Source organism: Panthera leo, chromosome C2 (assembly GCF_018350215.1).
Source record: "Panthera leo isolate Ple1 chromosome C2, P.leo_Ple1_pat1.1, whole genome shotgun sequence".
NCBI lineage: Eukaryota > Metazoa > Chordata > Mammalia > Carnivora > Felidae > Panthera > Panthera leo.
The window spans coordinates 62,132,805-62,157,027 of record NC_056687.1 but is presented as its reverse complement, the minus strand read 5'-3'; the positions used below and the strand labels follow the sequence as shown (position 1 = coordinate 62,157,027).

General features: G+C 38.0%; 1 protein-coding gene across 2 annotated transcripts in view; it reads left to right on the top strand.

Moving 5' to 3' along the window:
- Nucleotides 1-24,223, top strand: part of LOC122229870 (limbic system associated membrane protein) — a 651,082-nt gene that overhangs the window by 241,667 nt on the left and 385,192 nt on the right. The gene's annotated exons all lie outside the window — the stretch shown is intronic.

Genomic DNA, 24,223 nt, shown 5'->3' with positions numbered 1-24,223 from the left:
GCCTGTATCACAATCAGAATTCAACTGTAACCTGACTTCTCTCTTCTATTACATGTATGGAAGCACAATCAGAATGCTGACACAAGCTTTAACCCATAACACCAAGGTCTCCAGCTACAATCTCTCTCCTGCTCCTCCCTCATTTTTTGTGTATATCTGAAAATAAAGGCTGGTAGATAGGAGAGTCCTCATTAAACAGGAAGTAATTTGAGCCTCTTCCTTTAACATAAATGATGATCTGAAACTACTTATCATCTCTTTGCTAGATTGACTACTTCTTTTAAGTCCAACACCCAAATCTGGGACATCTAATAAGAACTCACTTGTATACACATAAAGTCAACATGTTGCTGTCCACCACCATATTTAAGGTGTAAATAATGGACTATTCCATTATTTAGATTAGACAGTCTTCTCTTTAGATTCTCAGTGTTTATTCTAAATACATTAAAAACTTTGACTTCCGCATATTTCTGGTTTGGTAAAGTATAAAGACTGTCTAGTTTAATACAATCTTGGTTAGTTTAATACAATACAAGTTAGTTTAATACAATCTCCTCATAAAGGAGATCTAAAAAAATATAACAAAATACTTAATGGTGAAATTAAGTATTGCTTTGAAAATCAATAATGAGACAAAGATGCTCACTATCACAGCATCACACTGAAGCCTCATAGCCAGTGAAGCAAGACAAGAAAGAGAATAAAAGACTTGAAGATTGGAAAGCAAGAAATAAAGTTCTTATTATTTGTAGAAAGTATGCTTGTCTACATAAAACAAGAAGATTTATACACTATTAGAACTATAAAATAGTTTAGGAAAGTGGTTGGATACAAAATCAATATACAAAAATCAATTGTGTTTATACACTTTAGCAACAAAGAACACATCTCTATATTTCTCCTTCTCAGGTAACTTTAGTGATATCAACATATAGTGATAGCGGCCTGGATGCTTAACTTGCAAAGAGATGGGGACTTCCAGGGAAAAAAGCAGAAGTAACAGATCCTAGGGGAGTTTTTATTTTTATGTTTTTTTTTTTTATTTTTTAATGTTTATTTATTTTTGAGAGAGATAGAGACAGAGTTTGAATGGGGGAGGGACAGACAGAGAGAGAGAGACACAGGATGTGAAGTAGGCTCCAGACTCAGAGCTGTCAGTACAGAGCCCAATGCGGGGCTTGAGCACATGGACTAGGAGATCATGACCTGAGCCGAGCCGGACGCTTCACCGACTGAGCCACACAGGTGCCCCTAGGGGAGTTTATTTAGCAGTAGGAAGGTTTTCTGGAGCAGAAGTTGCTGGAACTACTATTCAATGTGGGAAGGAATGAGGAAAGGATGTGGATGGGTGGCCCCAGGGTTGTCATGGCTGCAGTGATAGGCAATATGGTGATGGAGGCTAGGGCAAACACAGGATTGCAAGTGTCAGAGAATAAATCAAAGACCTCAGAGGAGGAGGTGAGTTTATCATCTTTCTAGGCAATACCAATTAAGAAATTCATCGAGTAGTTCAAGGAAGGGGAATTTTCAGGGGTTTCTAAGCAATGGAAGGTGAGAATTCTTGATGTTTATACCAATTAAGGATGAAAAGCTACCTGAATAGGACAGAATGACTCAGTTGGTCTCCATACAGTTGGTTAAAGCAAGTCCCACTCTTCATTGGTTGGTAAAGAATCTTCAATAAAGGTCTGAGGATGGAGGGAAAGGAGTCCCTCAAAACTCATGGCACTTTAACAGCTTACATTGGCTAGACGCATTGCAATGAAACAGTATTTAGTTTCTATATCTCCTGGGCAAATGCCTTAGTAAACGGAACGTTTTCCTTTTACAAAAGTAATGTGGGGTGACTGGATATAGATTAGAGGCCATTTCAAGGGGTCTGTTAACCTGTAGGCAACAGGAAGCCACTGAAGTGATCCAAGAACAGAATGGCACAGACAGACTTCTGCCTGGGGGACTGGGGGGCACTGGCAGCTGTGCAGAGGAGGCTCCCAATGGGAATCACAGAGAGTTGACTGCCCATGACTCTTCCAAAGATAAATCAATTTAGTTTTATGAAAAAAACGGTAAAGCACAAAGATGAGGAAGACACAGTCCCTGCCTTCCTGAGAAGTGTTAACATTTTGAATGTTTGAAAGAGCTTGGTGTAAAGAGGCAAGGCTGTTTTAAAATCTGTGCTGGCTGGTGCCGCCTGTGCTTTACCCGGGCCTGAAGGAGGCTCTGCTGGGAATGGCCATTAACAGTCTAAGCACATGCTAGGAGCCAATGCATGCAAATGAGAAACAAACAAACCGGAAGGTGGGATGGAGAGAAGGAGGTGCAGGGGGGAGGGACAGAGAGCAGATGAAAACAGCGAACCCACCCATCCGATGAATTCTTCTCTGCTCTCGTTTCCAAACTGCACAGGCTTGGCTGAGCGTGCACCTCACTTGTTAATCTCCTTTTTGCATCCCTGTTTTTGTGGCTGTCAGAACTCCATATTATGCAAATTGGGTTTAAGCAATTAAGGCAATAATGTTTCCCTTGAAGAGTTTGACAAGGTGGTGGGAGCTAGGACTGAATTTTGCAGACAGGAGCTTGGATGCTTATTTACCTACAAATAGAAGAGGAACAAGAAAAGGGAAAACACTGCGGCACCAGGCTTCTCTGAGCTGTGCTGGCGATCTTGATTTTCTTGCTTTTCCTGGATTGCTTCATAGGAGAACAAAGGGTCACTGCACGGTATTAGTGGGTGGTAAACTTAGAACAAATAAACACTTTTCACACGATGCAACTTTAACCTGTTGAATTCACCGTTATAGAAGGACACCGAGCAAATCAAGTGTTATGGCTGGATTTTAAAGAAGACTGGGTGATTTCATGACAAATAACATATGGAGCCACTAGGGTTGTGTCTCCTCTGTTTGGGGTCATGAGCTGATTGTCTTCCATCTGGAGAAAAGCAAGTCCAGAAAACTAGACTTTGTCTTCAAATTGCACAGTAAATGAGAATGTCACATTTACCTTCCTTTGAAAAATCCACTGTCATTAGGAAACCAGATATGATATATCAGACTCTTAATTGGAAATGGCACATACCACATTTCTATGCTTAGGGGATCAATACCCAAATGATGCTGTCCTCAACTTGAGCATGTGGCCAAAAAATTTCTCTTATAGTTTGCCAGAAATCATTTTTAAAATAGTATTTACTAAAGTCCTAATATATGACTGAATATTCCTCTTCCTCCAGTAGTTTGTTGCAGCTTCCTGAAATGTCAGAGTATCGGTAGAATATTGTGCCCTCTCTTATGACTGGCATTTTTTAACTGTTCAAACTCTCATTAGGCTATCAACAAATAGTCAGAAAATACCTGCTATGCATTTAGCCATGTGTGCATGTATGTGTGTGTGTGTGTGTGTGTGTGTGTGTGTATGTGAGACAGAGACAGAGAGACAGAGAGACAGAGAGATATGGAAAGTGAGAATGAAGACAGCAGGAAAAGTATAAATTGTCTTTCTCCTTGTCCCTGAGTATTTTATTACCAAATTCCTCACTCTGGTTCCTTATACACACCCTTTCAGTTTACTTCATATGCAAATCTTTATCATTTGCCAACCTTCCCCTTTCCCAAAATACAGTCTTTTTCTCCCAACATCAACATCTATACTTTCCCTTTCTCTTAGCTCTCTAAAGTTTTTGACATAGTCAATGGTTGGTAGAACCACCTCCCTCCTTTCATAAATTCACCAAAGAAGTGAATTCTGACCTCTGCTTTTCTTTTTACTAAATACAATTAAGTATCATTTATTTAACCGAATCAAGTCCTTCTTCTTACCTCACTCTACTTGATTGCTCTAGAGCATTTCACAGCTAGCCTCCTTGAAATTTGGACTTGCCTTGAACCCATCTTTTTGTTGTCTCTATCTCACCTTATTCAATCTATTAATTCATTCACTCATTCCTTCATTCATTTATTCTCATAATTATGCAATAGACTTCTCTGTCCTATGAACCCTGATATATTGAGGTTCTCATTTTCCTCCTTTCACCCATGGGACACATTGGTCACCAACTCCTGGAAATTCCACCTCCCAAAGGAGCATCAGATCTACTTTTTCCTTCCTAGTTCTGAAGCCATTATCTTCATCATGTCTCATTATGAATAGTGACAACTTCCTGATCTTCCTGAATTTAGTCTCACAGAAATACTTACAAAAGAAAGTCCATGCAGCTCCGTGCTGACAGCCTGGACCCTGCTTGTGATTCTCTCACCCCTCTCTACCTGCCCCTCCCCCTTCTCTCTCTTTCTCTCAAAATAAATAAGCTGTAACAAAAAGAAAGCCCATGCATTTTTTTAAACATTTTATTCTGTACCCTTACCTTTTCAACACCATCTTTCCTTATTCTTTTATTCCTGCCTTGTACTTCACCCAAACCATGTTGTTCCTATTTACTGGAGTAAGTCATTTTTGTCTGTATATCTGTGCCATTTCTCACAGTGTTCCTTATTGTGCAGGAACCTCTCCCCTTTTGCTGACTGGTGAAATTTAATTTACTCTTCACATCTCAGTTTAAATGCCACTTTTTTGTAATTCTGTGGGAAGAATTAGTTACTTTCTAGGCAGACAGGTATTTAGGTATATCTATCTATCCATCTCTCTCACTCATAGATAGATAGATAGATAGATAATAGATAGGTAGACAGATCTCTCTGTGCTAAGAACCATGATATGTTGAGGTTCTCGTTTTTCTCTTTTAACCTACAGGATATATATATATATATATATATATATATATATATATATATACACACACACACAAACACACACACACACACATATATGAACAATAACTTGCATCATGTTATAGTAAAGCTGACTATACATGTGTCTACCCACTAGGCTATATCTACTTGGCAACAAGGACTGGGTCTTGTACTAGTGTTCAGTAGATGCCCAGAAAACATCTTTATGGAATTAAAGTATGGTTCCCCAGACTCAGTTTCCCAGTATTCTTCTGAAGAAATAGAGGTTCTTATTATCAAGAATAATTCAAAACAGATGACTTAATACTGGAAGGGGGAATTAAGATTTTACTGAGGAGAAAGGAGAACAATCCAAATGATTGGGTTACAAAATCTGCTGTCCTGCCTTGAAAGTGAAATAGGGAAGGCTTTGAAGCGGTGGCTCAGAGCTTTAAGCAATCTTTAACTTAATACGCTGAGTCTGTAGAGTTGTAACTTATCCAATCTAGCTGAGTAAGGTGAGTTTGTATACTTCATACTAGTTTGTAAACCATGATTGCCTGGCACTGTAGTTTAAAAAAAATGATGTTGTCTGCATCTTGAAGCAGCTGGCTGTATGTGAATATTGAAGGTGAGATGTTTGGAAGGAGGAGTGACAAGGACGCAGTTTTAAATTGCATACCTAGAGTCTGCATTCAGTCCGTCCTTCTGCACCTCTCCCAAACCCATCCTGGTCTTTCCAGGATAAAAAGGGCAAACACAGCAAAGTTAGCATCAAAAGGTAGAAGATGGAACCCAGATAAAGAGTGTGTGTGTGTGTGTGTGTGTGTGTGTGTGTGTCAGAGGGGTAGTTTCTTTTGTTTCAGGGCTGATCAGAGAACCCATTTTATCAGAGACTGGTGCTTAAAAACTCTTGCTATTTGGAAGGGAGAAATTTTGAATGGCCTCTAATCTCCCCTTAATTTACTGGACCTTTTAGGAGATGCAGAACATTTGGCCCGTGGGGTGAATAGAGTAACAGATTGAGACACAATGGCAATGACACAAACTGAGGCATGGGGAGGTTTTGGGGAGTGCAATGGTTAATCAGCATTAGCAGGGATGTGGCCACAAAGAATGAGGGACTACAAGTTAGAGGTGAGATCTTGAAAGAAGGAGTGCTAGGAAAGAAGGTGATCGATCCAAAGAAGAGTGCTGGAAAGAAGGAAAGAGGGAAGGGAGAGGGAGATGAGAGTATAAAGGAAAGATAGGCTTCACCACTGGCTTTTGTTTTGACTACACAATAAAGCAGATTTTTAAGAAAGAAAATTCCTGCTCTTTTTTTTTCTTAAATTCTACCCCCCCCCCCACAATACAGTCTTCACAGAAATTGAAATTTTATCTTAGCAACAATAGCTGAAATGAAAATCCCTGAAAATGAACATGATGGCTCAGGTAGTATATTGGGGAGAAGTAAAATCAATACTCTTATTAATTATGACCTACTTGAGACAGGACTCAAGTGTCTTCATCTGCCCACTGGTCAATTTGTGTGAAATGAATGGGTTTAGGGGAATTGGTATTAATTCAATTCATTTCAACAAATGCTTACTGATAAGTTGGACACTGTATTAGGTTTTGTGAATAAGGAGATGATAAAACAATATCATAGCCAAATGTTCACAGAGGCCTTAATCGATCCGGAAACTATTCTAGTTGGTGTTATAAGATGGAGCCTAACACAACCTTAACTATAGATCAAACTTTGTCCCCTTAAGTACTTAATCATAGCCTTAGTCAAAATCATAACAAAACTCAGCTAACAATCTCTGGATTTCAAAATTCAGCTGAAGATCACCAGCAGTCCTTAAGAAGATCAGTCCAAAGATGTGGTGAAGGGAACGGACCATCATCTCGATGTTTGTTATGGGAAAAAAAAAAAGAGTTTACATTTCTGAAATAATGGGCTTTGTTCCAACTGTCAAATTATTACTGCCTCAGTCATTTCTAATCACCACTAGTATTCTATTTTCCCTTTAGGGCAATAACTCACAAAATTTTATGCACATAAAAGAAAAATCACTATTTTTTTTTTTTACTAAATGTGTTTTAAAAATAGATTTCTGGATTCCAGCCACCAAAGATTCTAATCTATCGATCTAGGAAGGGACCAGGAACAATTTACTGTTAACAAGCAGCCTGAATGACTCTGATATAGTTGGTCTATGAACAATACTTTGAGAAACATTGCTTTATGGAGAGACCTTTCTTTGAAAAATTGTCTACATTTTATTTTCCCTATAAGATCTTTCTCCTGGAACAGGTTTTTAAAAATAAATTTATTTATTTTTGGACTTCCATCTATACAAAAAGTAGTATTCAATGGTATACTATTTCAGCTTTCTTCCTGCTAATTTATTTTGCTCCTTGTTCATGCTCCAGAGGATAGTGATTGTGGGAGATTACATCCTGATGTTGATTCATTGTCATGCCAATTTAGGAGAAAATTTAGCAAAACTGTTTAGAGATATAGTTGGATTGTATATATTGGCTACTTAATTTAATTATATTTGTGTTATATTAATGAATATTAATATGACATGATTTAATCAGAAATATTAAGATAGATTTTAATATTAGAAAGTCCGAAAAATTATTGTTGAGTCCGTGACAGTATAACCAGGAAAATATAAATTACAGAGTACTTAAATAAATGAAATTAAACAAATTTTTACACCAGAAATGGAATTGTGAGAATCTAATTGGAGAGCACCCAGGGAAACCTGAGATTAGCATCAAGTACAGAGACAGCGGGAAGGATTAGGATTACCAGAACCAAGGGATTCATCTCCAGAAGAGATACAGCTACAGTCAAAAAATGGTGATCAAAGCAGAAACAAAGGGAAAGAAATACTCTGGCTTTCCTCATGCCCCCATCATCAAATTTTCTGCCAGTTCTTCTTCTTACTGAATAAACTCAGTTGACAGGGGAGCCTGTGCGATGAAGTGTGTACCAGTCAGCTCCACAGTGACTCAAGAGAGAAAGAGGAAGTGAGGAATGGCTCCTAGAGTTGTTGAAAGATAAACTGAGGCATATTAAAAATTTAAGAACTTATTTGAGCAAAAATCGATTGGAATCAGGCAGTGACAAACCAGAAGTGGTTAGAAGCATTCTGTCTAATGCAGCTGGGAAAAACTTAAAGAGAAAGGGGAAGCAAAGCAAGGAAATTATTGATTGGTTATAGCTTAAAACCTAGTTTCTGTTTGTGATTGGTTATACTTAGTTTTCAGTTTTGTGACCTTGAGGTATTTACAGACTTAGATTTGGTTTGCAAGCAAACCAAACTCTAATGTCAGGGCATCAGAGCCACCTCAGTCTAATGGCTTCCTTGTCTAATTAATACATCAAAATAATAGAGCCAAGGGCCAGCAGAGAGGTGAATATATCCCCAAATTTACCTTAATATTTCTCCCCAATCTACTTTAATCCCGAGAACTTTGTCTGTGATATTCTTTGTAAGTCCCTTTGTGTATTATACCAAACCTGAACCTTAAACAGTGACTTAGCCGAGCATAGGCAAGGTGGAGATGGGTGACTGGAGGGGTCATTTAAGAATGCTCCATATCACCACTACAGTTTGCTTCCTTGGGAGTGTAGTGCTTGAGATCCCCAGAAGTTGAGAAAGAAAATGGTTTTTCTCTGCATGTGCCATCCATTGCTGACATTGTTCCTAGATGGCTCTCTGCATTTCTCTCTAGGGTCTCATGTGGCAGCCATGTGCATTTGGCTGTCTTCAACATGATATATTCTGATTTATACAGAAAGATCTTATAGACATTTCCTAACAGCTATCATCACTTCTCATCCCGATCTCTCTTGCTTCCTCCACTGCTTCCTAGTGTGATGTGTGTGTGTGTGTGTGTGTGTGTGTGTGTGTGTGTTTTATGCTGACTTCTTTCTTTCTTGTGGGAAGGGGCTTGCTTTAGCTTGTAAGCTTTAGGATTGGCCAGTTCTGACTGCAACTTGAATGCAGCTACAGAAGGTTTTCAGCTCTCTGACTGAAACGCAGGATGACTTAGCTATAAAAGGCAACACTGTGCATGTACTGAAATAGTGAATATAGGATTGAACTGGGGTCAGCAAAGAGAAGACTGGAACTGGGTACAGTGTGGCATTTAATTCAGTCCTAAAGAGTATTACAGTTAATATTTTATTGTGTGGCCAGGGTTTTAATGTTTTGCTTTCATGGTTTTGTATTCTTCATTTCACTAAAGTGAAGATGGATGGTGTGGGCCAAAGTGTGGGAAGATTTAGTTGTATTTTCCTACATTCTGATGGCTAGACTTTTAAGTCTTCTCCAGCTTCAATTCTTAATATGAATTTGAGGAGGGGATCAGATGTTGTCTAGTGCAGTGTCTGGCTTGTAGTAATATTTTATTTTGTTTTTGCAAATAAATCTGTTTTTTTTACAAGGTTCAAGGCTTTCAAATGAGAGACATTTTGTTTAAACCTGAGAAATCATTACATTACAAAAGAAATGATACCCTGCTTTTCCAAAAACAAATGCCTTAATGAACCCCTTCTCTACCATGAATTAATGATTTCTAGGGCTATAGGCCATGCCATTTTTGACAAATATCACTATGGATGGAAACGTTGATAGGAAGACTGTCTCAGATCCAGTTATCTGAGCAACAGAGGAAAAATAGAAACAATCAAAGGTCCATTCACCTTTTTTTACTGGAGATAGGAGACAGCCATGTAAACAAATCAAATGGTTTCCAGATCAGTACTCTCATTTGTAAAATGTGGTAATAGCCTGTAGCTCATGATTTTAGTGAGGACTTAGTGAGTTCATGTGTGTGAAGGTGTTTTATGAACACTAAAGCATTATAAAAATGAAGGATATCAATTAATATCACCCTCATCCTCATTTCTAATTGCACAAGAAACTAATCATCTACCGTGGGGTTGTTCTGTCACAGTGCAGTGGTTAGCATATCATTATAAAAGTTATCTAATTAAATGCTAGTGGAAGCACCTCTGGTACCAATGTAATCCAATTACATTTACCAGGTAAAAGAAATTAGACTGAAAATTTAATCTCTGGCTTGGACAGCTCCCTGTTCATCAGCCAGCCTTTCAGAGCTGAAGAGCTTTTTTAGTGATCATCTATTCCCATATCTTAATTGCTTCATAAGAAAAGCCACCAAAAACCAAGAGAGAATTGTATAGCACTAACCATTATCAAAGTTGTAGCAGTAATGGTGGGGAAGGGGGTCAGAAACTCTATCCATTTGCCTATATTTGCTGACTCATCCATTTAATCCTGTAATTTTCCATTTTTCCAAGTATCATTTACAGATAATATTTTGAAGTGCCTTCATATTCTCCAACTGTTCTTTTGAATTCCATTTCCCTAGCACATTGGGAAATAAAGGGGGAAAAGTTGGATTTGGAAAGAGACACAGGCAGAGAGAAGGAAAAGAAAGGAATGGTTTACTGGAGAAGTTGGAAAAACTTAGGGAAGTGGAGTGCCAAAAGGTGATGATGATGGTTAGGCAGATAGACAAGTGAATAAAAAGAAGTAGATGGGGTTGCCTGGGTGGCTTCGTCAGTTAAACATCTGACTCTTGGTTTTCGACCCTGGTCATGATCTCACACTTTGTGAGTTCAGGCCCTGCATCTCAAAATAAGTAACTAAATATTAAACAACAACAACAAAAAAAGAAGTATATGGAGGGCTAGGGTTTAGAACTGATGTCTGATATTTCCTGCTCTTGTTCCATTTCCTTCTAGATCACCTTTGCTCCTGTGCCACCACCACAGCATATGATGGTTCTCAAGCCACTACTCACTGATGGGAACAATCAGAAAGTCTCTGTTAAAGCTTGTATTTGGCTCATGAGTTATTGTCTCAATACCTACTATGATGGTCCTCTGTCCTCATGGGTTTAACAATCATCAGGCCACAGAAGCCACATTGACTTGTGTTGCAAAAATGCCTTGCTGTAATTGAAGGAATCTAGGGCCAATGAGACAGCATAGAAAACCAGATTCAAACCACAGTAGCAAAAGCAAGAACTAAGCATTTTAAACAATTTTTAAAAGTTACTTTATGTTATCTCATTTTTCGTTATGGTAATTCAGAAATTTATACTTTTTTTGAGAGAGAGAAAGAGGGCGAGTGTGTGTGCATGGCGAGGGAGGGGAAGAGACAGAGAATCCCAAGCAGGCTCCATCCATGCTGTCAGTACAGAGCCCAACACAGGGCTCAATTCCACAAACCTCAAGATCATGACCTGAACTGAAATCAAGAGTCGGGGGCTTAACCAACCGGACCATCCAGGTGCCGCTAGTCAGATATTTTTAACAGTGTTTTACAGATGAAAAAGCTGACACCTATGGATATTAAGTAACCTATTGGATATCACACATCAAGCTAACAATGTATATCTAAGTGATACAGGAGTTAAATCTGATTCCTGAACCAGATAATCAGGATATGGTTGAACAGCAACTAGAGAAGTTATTTGGACATTTTTAACATTTGCCATTCTTTCTAAAACTTTTATAGTCTAGAAAACATGGCTTTAGAGGCCCATTAAATGCCATGAACTGTGTCATTGGCTAATTGAAGGAATCTAGGGCCAATGAGACAGCATAGAAAACCAGATTCAAACCAGAGTAGCTAAAGCAAGAACTAAGACAAGAAGAGGAAATTAGTTGCATTTCTCTGGACAAGACTCCAGGTTGACCCTAATACTCAGTGAGGCTGGTAAGAATCCATAAGTTGAGTGCAATCCCCAATTGTTCAAAATCAGCTTGTCTCCCCAAGGTTCTTCTCCTTCTTGGACTGCAGATACATATAGGAATCCTGAGAAAAACACACCATTGTAAGAACTCACACAAGAAATGACTATTTCATTCAGTATCAGACTTTCACAGATTTCCCAAAACCTGTCTATAGAATGTGTTTCTCGATGTGTGCTCCATGGACCACTTCAACAGAATCTCCTACAGTGCTTGCTTCTTCAAATGCAAATTCCTGATTCTCATTCCAAACCATCAGAACAGTGTATGGGCTCTATAGCTGATTCTTATTCAGTCTAAAGTTTGAGAACCTATGTCACAAGTATCCATTGACCCCCAAAACCCATGTGTCTTAGAAAAATAAATTTGAAACTGCCCCACAAACTCAACCATCCCTGTTCCCAAATTAAACGATGTTGCATTGTAGCCCATATTAATGCTAAGTTGAACACTGCCTCTCATAAGGACAGTGGTCCTTGGTTCCTGCACTGTTCTCCACTGGTGGTACCCAAGATAAGAGGACTTCTAACTTAGCATAAGCCTCAGAATGCATCTGAGGGAGTGCTTCACCATTCCCTAGCATTTGAATGAGTATTCTAAGCTGCTAAGTTCTCTTTACAAAATGTTTTGAAACCTTTTATACCAAACTCCACCCATAATAACAGCAATTATTACTTCCTTGTAGTTTTCCACTGACCATGACACATGAACTTTTTACTATATCCCTCTGGTTTGGAATATGAAGCCAGTATAGTAAAAAAAAAAGGGGGGGGGGGGAGGGTGGAATGAGCCAGTCTGTTTTTTTCCATTAAAATGCAGGTACATGCTGTTTGTTTATCTCCCTCTGGGAAGAAGCTGGGAAACTGTTAGTGTTGGGGAAAATAATAATAATAAAAAAAAAGTCTTAAGTGTTGACTCCACATTTTCAGGGCTTGATAAGTCCTTCTGAGTGGGGTACTCCATCACTTTTCTCAGCAGGGTGTAATTACTCATAACTTGAAGGTTTTATCTCTGGGCTGCCTCTAATAAAGGGGGTGGGAGTGGGGGAAGGCATATCTGTCACTCACTGGCAGTATAGATGTTTAATTAAGTATACCATATAATTGTTTCAGTCCCTTGTGTGACCGTTGGACAGTCCAGGAATGGAGGGTGGCGGTGGGATGATCATCTAGCAAATGTATGAGGATTCATAAAGTAGAAATTTTGTAATGCATCCTGTGTGCATGTGTATACTTCTACTACATCTGAGGCTCATCCTGGTGTTTGGTTTTTGAGTCTCATGTTGTTTGATATTCATTTACATTTCCTCTGGGAACCCTTCTCAATATTTTTAAATGGTGAAGTAATTATTTCCTCCTCTGTTCAGCTTCTTTTTGTCCCCTCTCTTGTACTGGCCAGTGTCTCTTGTATTTTGCATTTACATGTGGTGTATCTGATGTAACCCCACAGAACAAAAAGTAGAGCAGGCCAGATGGGGTTCTGCATCGATAAAAAGGTGGGAGGTGAGGTTCATGGCTCCTTACAAAACAGTATAGGCCATTTAAACCATGAAGATCTTCTTACCTTGGACCTAAACAGCTGTAGAAGTTTCCAAGCACTGTGGTTACAGGGTTGAAGCCCTGTGACTGTCTGTCTCTGTTAGAGATCGCATTTGGAACAAAGATAGTTTTGGAGGTTTGAGAAGTAGGCTTTTTTTCTGGATCTGTGGAAATGCCCAGATAGTATATTTCCTGAATCCAGACCAGGTAAACCCTGATTTGTAGTATTTGCTAATTTCCATGATGTAAACACTCCCATTATGGCCAATTGAAGGGCTCTGTTGCATCTGTTCAGAGTTTCTTCATGCTTCTCAAACTTTCAAAATCATTCATAACTCAGAACCTTCACTATAGTTACTCCTTATACCAGGAAAATTCTTCCTTTAGACCATCACCTAGCTCTCTCTACCTGACTTAATTTAGGCCTTCTCTGTTATGTCATCTCCTGAGACACCTTCACTGACCATACATTAATTTTTATCTACTTTTTCCTTATAGAATTTATTATGACCTCAAACCTGTATGTTTACATGTTTATTATTAGTTTCCTCAACTAGAATATAAACTAGAAAATTAGTTGTTTTTCATCATTATTGTTTCTCCAGTACCTAGAATAAAGCTGGCATTTAGTAGATACTCAGAAATAACTACTGAATTAAGAAATAAAATATATGATTAATCAATAGCCATGAGATGAAGACTACAAAGACTTTTATAATTTTGGAATATTTTCAGCTTTCAGTATACCAAGAACTATCTATTTTACTACGCCTTCTGTACTCCCCATTCATCTTCCTGTCATAGTATCTGCTGAGTATATATGGATTTTGCCTGTTAGACTAAGAGCCTCTTGGAGGAAAGCATCATTTCTCATTTACTCTTAAGTTCCTCATGCCTGGAATATAGTAGAAACTCAATAAGTACAGGGAGACTAAGGATGAACCTGCCACATTTTCTATTTTCCTTATTTTCTATGTTTAAGGGATGGTCAGTGAGAAATCCATAAGTTAGAATAAAAGGGGACCGTGTGTATCTATTAGGGCCAGCAAACTCGAGAGCAATAAAGAGACTCTCATTTGCTCCACGGAAAGGCTGAAGGAAGGTGAAGACATCTGGGGATGTAGTGAGTTTTGGCAGCTGCCAGTGAGAAGGAGCTAAAATCACCAGTGTCTCAGGACAAGAAGAAGAAGCCCTGAGGCTAAACAGATTAATGGTTTCCATGGGAGACCCAGGAAATCTCCTGGTACCAGACATTCCTAAATATGTTATAAAATGTCATATTAGACCTCTAATCAACTGAACCTCCTATGATGCTCTCAAAGTTAACTGTTCCCAGGGAGTCTGACAGAAAAAGACATTACAGAAGGCCCTACCGAGGCAGTGGATTTTCCTTTTCCTTGTACTTAGGTGGATCAATAAATGAGGCAAAAAACTCTTCCTAACAAGTGTTCAGGATATGGCAGACATTTAAGGACAGGTAGGTATGGTGTTTGACATCAGCAAGGAGATCCAACAGAGTTATAAAGAGCCTATTGTTTTTGTGTGTTAGGATTTTCATTAAAAAAAATGTGTACAAAGGTAAAATATGCCTTCTGTTATTATGTAAAAAAAAAAATTCAGGTGTGTTGTATCTTTGGTATGGGCAAGTGAGTATTGAGGAGAAGCCGTGTGCTGGAAAAATAAGGATGCTGAATGAGTCAGAGGGAAGTTTTATCACTCAGTAACTTAGTGTATAATAACTATGGAGGAAGAGATGTCCCCTCAAGATGGTAAAGGAATAGGAAGAATACAAAGCTTTCCTGTCGTGCTAAGTACATGATAGTTTGAAGAATATACTGCTGATGTTCTGAGGCAATAGAAAGATCACAGCATTTGAGAAGGAGGACTCAGGGGTAAGGCAAAGGAGTAGACAAAGAAGGAAGGAAAGGCTGCTTCCCCCCACACACCCCCGATTCTTACAGAAAGTTAGTACTGAAAATCACTTTAAAATTTCTGTAATCTGACCTCCTCATTTTACTTCATTTTTTTGGTCCAGGTTTACCATCTGTAATTTGCTTAAAGCTGCACAGATGGACATTGATAGTTAGGGATTGAATCCAAGAGGTCTTCAGTTTCCGCTTAAGACAGTCTACTTTTGTGCTGTAGTTCACTAGCACATCCAGTTAAACTAGCTAAATGCAATATGGAAAAAATGTAAAATGAACTAATGAGTTGATGCAGATCTAGAAGATGAGATAGCTGAAAACATTAAGAAGAACTATGAAAATCAGAGAGGTCAGGGTAAGGGCATGATGTACTCTCTGTTGTGTTGGTTTTTTGTGGGTTTTTTTGTTTGTTTGTTTGTTTGTTTTTTTGTTTTTGTCTCAGGGAACATAGTCAGTATTACCTGCAACCCTGACCACCAGGGTGCCCTCCGCCCCCCCAAGCAATCTCATGGATTGCAGGTTGTTTCTCCTAAACTAATCCAGCTCCCTCCAAACCAATAGGCTTGAATACATCAAGTAAACCCTGCTGGTCAATTAGTTTTTCCAGACAGAGTGGTGAAGCCAAACACCAAGAAAAGGCAAGTAGGGGTAAAGATGGTAATTGAGGTCTTCTGAGAGTAAAAAGAGAGATTATATGGTATACAAAGCAAGAGTGTGAAGAAATGGATTGTAGTCCTGTAATCTCATTGGGCTAATTGTGAGTTCTTGAAGCTCCATTTCCTCTTTAAAAGATGAGGGGATTTGTCATGATGTCCTTATGGTGCCAATGTGATGTAATTAAGTCTATTTAAGAAATAATCCTTATCTTGATTAGGTAAATAGGACTTGATTAATTCCACTCTGATTAACCATTGCTTCTCAAAATGTCCTAGAGGCTTCTACCCATTCTACCAAGCAACTCATTTTTTTCTCCCAGCAGAAATGAAAAATGCCCCAGTATACCTCATGATAGAGATCAAGCCAAGATCCAAATGCTTTAAAACATAAAACACTTGCACAGATGGTGTGGTTTGCCTTGCAAGTGGGATGGCATTGGTGGAGATAAGATGATGAGGGGAAAAAAGGGAGGGGGAGGTATAAAGGAGAGGTCCTTTAAAACATCAAAAAGATTTTATACATCTTTTCTGCCCTTTAATAAAGACTTCATCTGGCAGCCAGATTGCCTTAATGGTCTCCCTAAAAAGGCCCACCCTGGCCTGACATAGCCAGACACACACTCTCCAGCTTTGCTTTGCTTCTTTGATGCTGTCACATGTCCTTCATTTTCTATATTTCATTCATTCTTTGCCTTTAAGCTATAAGGATAAAAGTGGCTAGCATTAAAAAAATCAGCTTACATTTTTTAAAGGGGTAGACATTCATGCAGCCTTTGATTTTTTTCTAGGACAAAATTGTTACTTTAAGGAGAAACTAGAGACATTTTTCTGCTTTCTTTTCCCCCTTTTCACCCTTCACCCCAAATCTTTCATTTTTAACATTAAGACGTAGCACTGAGTATAGTACAGGAAAAGGTAGGAAAATGAATGTCTCTTAGAACGCATTTAAGCCACTACAGTGATTTAAAAAGCCTGAACATTCATTTACTGCTAAACAATGACAAAAGATAATTAGAATGTTTGAAAGCACTGAGCTATATTCAACATCTGTTAAACATTGGTTGAGATAGCTGTTTTTAAGACTAGGTGGTGTTGAGGAGGCAAGGTAACCAATAGAGTATAATGCTTATAGCCTTTGGAATCTATTTGAAGGGTATATAGAGATCTCTGAAGCATTGTATATGAAGGAGTGTAAACAGTAAAAACCTTATAGCAGAAGGAGACACTATATTCCTGTGTGTGGAAATACTCACTTAAATAATAAAACGTGGCCATAGGGCTACACATGTAGATTCTCTCTCCAAAATAATGAGCATAATTTTAAAACATAGAGGGACCCAGAAAATCTATAAGAAAGGGACAAGTAGTAATACTAAGGGATGAGAGTTGGCCAGAAATGGAGTGACACACATGGGGAAAAATAGGAAATGACAAGATTTCTAGATAGGACAAATGACTACTTCTACAATAGGCATTTAGAACCCAGATGAAAAGTAAATGTTGAGGTGATCCTTAGAGTTGAACATGAACTGATGCTAAAGATAGGTGTAAATGTGTACAAACAAAACAAAGTCAATCAATCCTAGAGGGAGAGGAAACAATGAAGAAATCTTTCACCCAGCTATTAAACTCCAAGAGAGGAAATTGTGCCAAAAAGTGGGAATTGAAAACAATAAAAATAAAAGGAAGACCTGCAAAGTTAAGTAAACTGCAAGAAACCTGGAAACATTAACATACCTCATTGGAAATTCAGGGTGTAAATGTATAATGAGGATCACACAGACTGAAGGCTGGTGAAAGAAAACAAAACTGTCTGAATAACCAACAAAGTTAAAGAATCTGCAACTGGAAGAAACAAAAGAAAGCATCTTTGGAAGAGAGAAAAACAATTAAGAAGAACTGAAAAATCAACCAACCAGAGCAAACACCAAACCCACAAGAAATCAACATGGGAGGATTCCATGAGAGGTACTCAAAATATAATATGAGAAGCGGCTTTCAGTCAGGTAGCCATGTCTTTGTTAAGAGACTGCCTGAAGCTCAACTAGGCCCACACTTCAAGAGACAGAATTCCTTGGGAGGTTTGAGGTATCGTTTGATAGTTAGTATGTGAACAATGAGCTTAGGAGAAAAAAGGAAAATCAGAGAAGCTTATTTAAATATTGACTTATTTTGGAGTGCCTTGGTGGCTCAGTTGGTTAAGCCTCCAACTTCAGCTCAGGTCATGATCTCACAGTTCATGAGGTCAATCCCTGCATTGGGCTCTATGCTGACGGCTCAGAGCCTGGAGCCTTCTTCAGATTCTGTGTCTCCCTCTCTCTCTGCCCTGCCCCCCGCCCCCCGACTCATGCTCTGTCTCTCTCTCTCTCAAAAATAAACATTAAAAAAAATTAAATATTGACCTATTTTATAAATAAAATATATTTATTTTATAAATATAAATAAAAATATTTATTTTATAAATAAAGTTTCTGATAGCCAGTATCACATTCAGAATAATGAGATAAAATAATGACAAAATCATTGACTATCCTACTTCCATACTGGTCCTACTGGTGGCCTGCATAACGAAAAGAAGACTCAACCAATGCTTACAAATCCTCCTTTGTTGAGAGAACGATAGCACAGCTCTTATAAATAGAAGTAACTTATAACAAAACTATTAAGACTCCTCTAAATTTACCACATTTAAAAGTTATTTTTTAAAGAGCCATATTTGGAAATATTTTACTCATTTAATAGGGGGAAGGATCTTAACTTTATAATAGGAAATCAAACGTAAATATGACATAAAATATTGCCCCAATACACATGTATACATATTATAGTTTTTGTAAAAAATCCAAAGAAGAGAATAGATAGTAATGTCTCCAAAATGGTGCCAGCACTTTTGGGATTGTGAAGTGCCAGCTCAATGGGAATAAATTAAATAAGCTCCTAAGACAGACTGTAACTGAGCATTGAAGGGGTAGGTTAGACCCAATACAGGCAAGCCTAAGGGGTCAACAAAAGTATAACAATGGATCTGGAAGCTGTTACATGTTATTTTCTACTGATACCATCTGGATGTGATACCAGTAAAGTTATCCAAATTTGGGTATCATCGGATGGGAATTCAAAACTAAACACAACATAACTCTGCTCTTGTTCAGCTGAACTGCACATGACCAAATAGAGCTATACAGAAAGTGGAGAGTAAGTAAGTTAGAGGGCCAAAGGGATGGGAGCCCAGCTGTGTTGAGACCGACCACATGGAGAGAATGGAACCCATTACTTTAGAACAGGGGAAAGCTGAGCTGAGATGGAACATAAAGGAAGTATTTAGTGAGAACACCACTTTTTACAGAGCATGATATACCAGCATCATGGGGCACCCCTGAAAATATGAAAAGGTAATTTCAGGACAAGTAAAAAGAAGCTGCATTTTGTCTGATATATTTTACATTTGTAGAATTTTTAAATCTAGAAATGGTAAATGCTGAATATATGAATAGCATAATAAAGGATGCGTATGATTTCAAGGATGCTGGCTCCAAAATGGGTTTTAGTGGTGGTAAGTGGGAAAATGTGAATGTTCAAATTTTAAAGTTGAAAACAACGCCCTTTCACATTTGATTCTTTGGCACCTCTTTCAGTGGAAAAATATTCTCTACTGGATTGGGATTTTACTTTTGGTTTGTTGTCTGAAGACTTGAATTCCTAAAGGAGTAGGGCGAAAATATCAAGAGGTCATATGACCAACACTATGAATCTTCAAATACACTATTTGATGAAGGTGATGTGGGACACCATTAGCAAATGAGAATATTTTATGTACTTCCTCCTGTTCTATAGCAGACCCTTTTCCAGTCTCCACCCTTTAAATTATGTTAGAAAGTAGACAATAATTTTACACATCTCCCTAGCTGTTTAATGACAGGAAAGCCAACCAAAACAAGAAAAAAGTTACAATTTTCCCATAACTTAATGCATGTGATAGTGAAGTGTATATTTGATAGAACATAGAAGGAAGGAAGGAAGAAAGAAAGAAAGAAGAAAGAAAGAAAGAGAAAGAAAGAAAGAAAGAAAGAGAAAGAAGAAAGAAAGAAAGAAAGAAAGAAAGAAAGAAAGAAAGAAAGAAAAGGGAGGAAGGAAGAAAAGGGAGGAAGGAAGGAAAGAAGGACAGAGATGGAAGGAAGGAAGGAAGGAAGGAAGGGAGGGAGGGAAGAAGAAGAGGGAGAAAGGGAGAGGGAGATGATAGATCTATCATAAGGGTATGTGGTTAAAAGGTGGTGTTCCCAGTAATATATAAGGCTAACAGAAAAAAGAATTTGGGAACCGAAAGGCTATTGATTCACCTCTGCAAGTTTATTTTTTGGATTAGTATGTTCATAGTCCATATCTCTAATCAATTTCTCTCTCTCCCACCATATTCCTGCCTCTGTCGTTCACTTCCTCCCTGTTTTCTAACACATAGATCCATATTTCAAAATATTTCCAAGTGCTGTACATTTACATCTACATAGATGTCCCTGCACATATCCACAACACATTCCTCAAACCTTCCTGCCAATAAACAAATTCTTGCCCCAATTCCCAATTATCCCAATTCAGAGTGTCTGGGATATTTTTGACTTCCCCTTTTTACTAGTTTCCATATTCCATTCACTTACCTAGTAATATTGTATCTATCATCTTGAAACTACTCTTTATGTCTCTTTCCACTTTCCTTTCAGATTCAGTATAATATAATGATCGAGAATACAAGCTCTAGAGTTGATTGCTTACATATCCTTATATCTCATAGCCTGGTCTTTACACTTTCTGTGTATGTGATCTTGGGCAAGTTGCTGGACATTGTGCCTCAGTTGTCTCAAATGTAAACTAGAAATATAGTAATAAGCCGTATCATAGGATTGTGTTCAAGTTTAAATTAGTTAATACATGTAGTGCTTGATAAATTTAGTTATAATTATGGTGATCGTGGTTGTGGTGATGATGATGATGTTAATGATTATGAAGATAATTATGATTTCAGAACCATCTAATCTTTCACAAAACCCATTTCCTAATGTGTCTCTCAGATTCCACTTTTTGTTCCCTCAAGTTTGGCCTTCATGCTTCTATCAGAGTTGGAATCCTGCAGCACATCTAATAATGTTTTTCCTTGTGCTCAAAGTCTTATTGCTTATAGAATGGCTTCCATGCCTATTAACATCGTATTTGAGGTTCTATTTTACTATGACTCAATCAATTAGTATCCTACTACACTTTTCTTTTGCTCATATGCCCATTTTCCTCCCCCAGCCACATGCTATAATGTTCTTTCCCAAATATGTCCTAAGTAATGATATCTATTTTTCTTCTTGCTATTTTTATTATAAGGGGTATTTTTCTATCCAATCTTTGCCTATTATAATCCTTTCCATATCTTCAGATTGAAGATTTTGTCTATTCCTGACATCCAAATATTAATACTAAATATTACTAAGTATTAATATTAAAATCAGCAATTATAATTTATTAATTGAATGTTAACAGTGTACCAGGAATTCTATCCTATTACTATCTATCCTAAGCACTAGCATCTCCATTTTAGAGATAAGGAAAGTTATATTTGACAATGTAAAGTACTTAGTCAAAATAACCCAACCAGAAAGTTGGGAAGACTTGATTTCTTCTGAGTCCAGAGCCCATATGCTCTTACCAACCAATTACACTGCCCTGACACCTGTGCATGTGTTTATTTCCCATTCAACACTCTCCTCTGTTTCCCCAAATTGAAAATCTTGCCAAGATTAATGTTTTACCTGGACATATTCTAGACCCATGCTATGCTTTCAGCATAATAAACAAGCAATCATAGTTAATTGAACTGGCTTTCCCTGGTGCAGCCAAAAATGGGTATGACCATGACAGAGGTGTGGGATGTTATATTAGCTTTGCCACCACCCTGCCCCACCTCAATCATTCTGTCCCTAGAGGTCACATATAGAAAATCCCGACTTGAAAATATATCAAAACTAACAGCCCACATCTACCTTAGTCTTAAGTTCAGTCATGGAGTCAAATTTGGAAACCTAAGGAAGATACTCAAAAGAGGTGCTGCATTTTATGCAGGTATAAGCATTCAGAGACCAGCAATCACACAATATTGACTGTTGGCCCACCCCACCCCGTGTTCCTCATCTGCTATAGATCTCACTAAATAGTCTAAAGTCATTGTGACAACAAGGTCTAAGTCTCTTCCTCTTTGTCTTACCAATGTATAGCACAATGCCTGGTATATAATTAAAAACTTAAGACATATATTTTTCAATTAAAATATATAAAAACATCCATTACCATGTTGAAGTCCCCCTCCCCAAACTCAGATTCAGGAGTCTAGCATAGGGCTCAAGGATCTCTCTTAAAAAAACAAACAATGGGGCACCTAGGTGGCTCAGTAGGTTAAGCATCTGACTTTAGCTCAGGTCATGATCTCACGGTTTATGGAATCGAGCCCCATGTCGGGCTCTGTGTCAGGATCTGTGCCGACAGCACAGAGCCTGGTGCCTGTTTCAGAGTCAGTGTCTCCCTCTCTCTCTGCCTCTCCCCTGCTTGCTCTATGTCTCTCAAAAATAAACTTTAATTTTTTAAAAAAAAACAAAAACAACAAACAACATCAAAAACCCAGGTGACTCTTTAGTCTCATTTTATTTAGAAATGATAGTAGGCAAGATTTGCTGTAGCCAGTCTTCTTGTGTTCTCTAACCTTTCCTCTACTCCTTCTTTGCATATACATATACCCCTACCCAGAAAGAATCAGGTGCCATCAGTAGGCATTTCCATAACATCCTATCATAGCACTTAATTACTTTTCTCTAATTGCTGATTTTAATTGACACACCCTTCCAATAGACTACAAGGTTCATGAGGGCAAAGACTATTTTCATTTTTTACAATATCTTATCTTTGTTGCCCTACACACCACCTAACTTTCATGAAGTCCAATATATATTTAATATAAAATAGAATATTTTAATGAACAAATAAATGAGTTAATTAATTCCTAGAATGTGGTATCTAGTTTCCTATAGAACATATATTTTATGAAAAGAACCTTTGGAATAGGTGAAGTAGTAACTCATGGCACTGGTTATTTGGCTCTACCATTGACTACAGAGGTTTCATGAATATTCTTGAAGTTGGCCAGAATCTACTAGGTTATTGCAATGGGAAAATGATTTCCAGCTCCTTTAATTTATTTTTTTAAATTTATTTTTGGGGAGAGAGAGAGAGAGAGGGAGGGAGAGACAAAGAACTTGCAAGAGAGGGGCACATAGAGAGGAGAGAGAATCTGAATCCCAAGCAGACTCTGAACTGTCAGCATAGAGCCCCATGCAGGGCTAGATCACACAAACTGTGAGATCATGACCCCAGCCCAGATCAAGAGTCTTTCGCTTAACTGATTGAGCCACCCAGGTGCCCCTGGCTCCTTTAATTTAAAATAACTTCCGAACATGCAACATTCAGTGCCTACCTGTACAGAGTAGGCTGGCAATTCTCATTGAAGCTGAAATATAATATGTTCTACAAATTTTTAATCAAGTTTATGTCTAATCATCTTTAAATTTTCTTCTGCGAGTGTTCTATAACAATGGTTCTTAAATGTAATCATTACATAGATTGAATTGCAGTCTGGAGAAACCTTACACCAATACAGATTCCTGGGTTCTGCATAAGGAGGTTTCCATTTGGTAAGTTGTAGATAGGATTTGTAAAGGTAAGATATGTAAGTGTAAATTTTTAGACCTCCTTCTAAGGAAAGCAGGGGCATAGACAGAAAATCGCAGTCTTGGGTCAAAGTAGCTATGAGGTTGGGGTCTGGTGTTTTAATAACAATGGCTCTCTGCCCCATGATATTGTGATGAATAGTAAAAACAGGGAGGGAGGTGGGGGAGAGGGGAAAATGGGTGATGGGAATTGAGGAGGGCATTTGTTGGGAAGAGCACTGTGTGTTATATGTAAGCAGATGAATCACGGGAATCTACCCCCCAAACTAAGAGCACACTGTATACACTGTATGTTAGCCAACTTGACAATAAATTATATTTACAAAAAATGCTTTGTAAAAGTAAAGGGGCATACAAATGCCAAGAATGTAGGAGTATGTTAATGGTTTTGTTTTGCATCGGTTGTACTGAAGTTATGGAATATTTGCAAGGGTTTTTGATACTGTGAATGATAGGCATTCTTAGGGAACTGAGGTGCATTTGGGCTGTTAAGTCATTTCAGACAGAAACTTTTTGTGTAGATATGAAATCAAATATTTGTACAATTACACCAGTTCAAAACTCATTACCAATGTCCATTACATCAACTTTTATATTTGAGTCTGACAACTGGGTGAACTAGGTATTGAATAGCGTCTTTCACTATGGGTTGGAAATCTGTCCTTTGTTAATATGTTAGTACAATTCTAATGACGAGAAGAATCAGAAAGTTAAAATAATGAGTCAGATAAGACTACTTGAATTATTGTGCAATGTACTAATTTTTAAAGATCATTATAACTGGATGAAGTAGGCTAACTAGGAAACTTCTGCATTAATTAGAGACT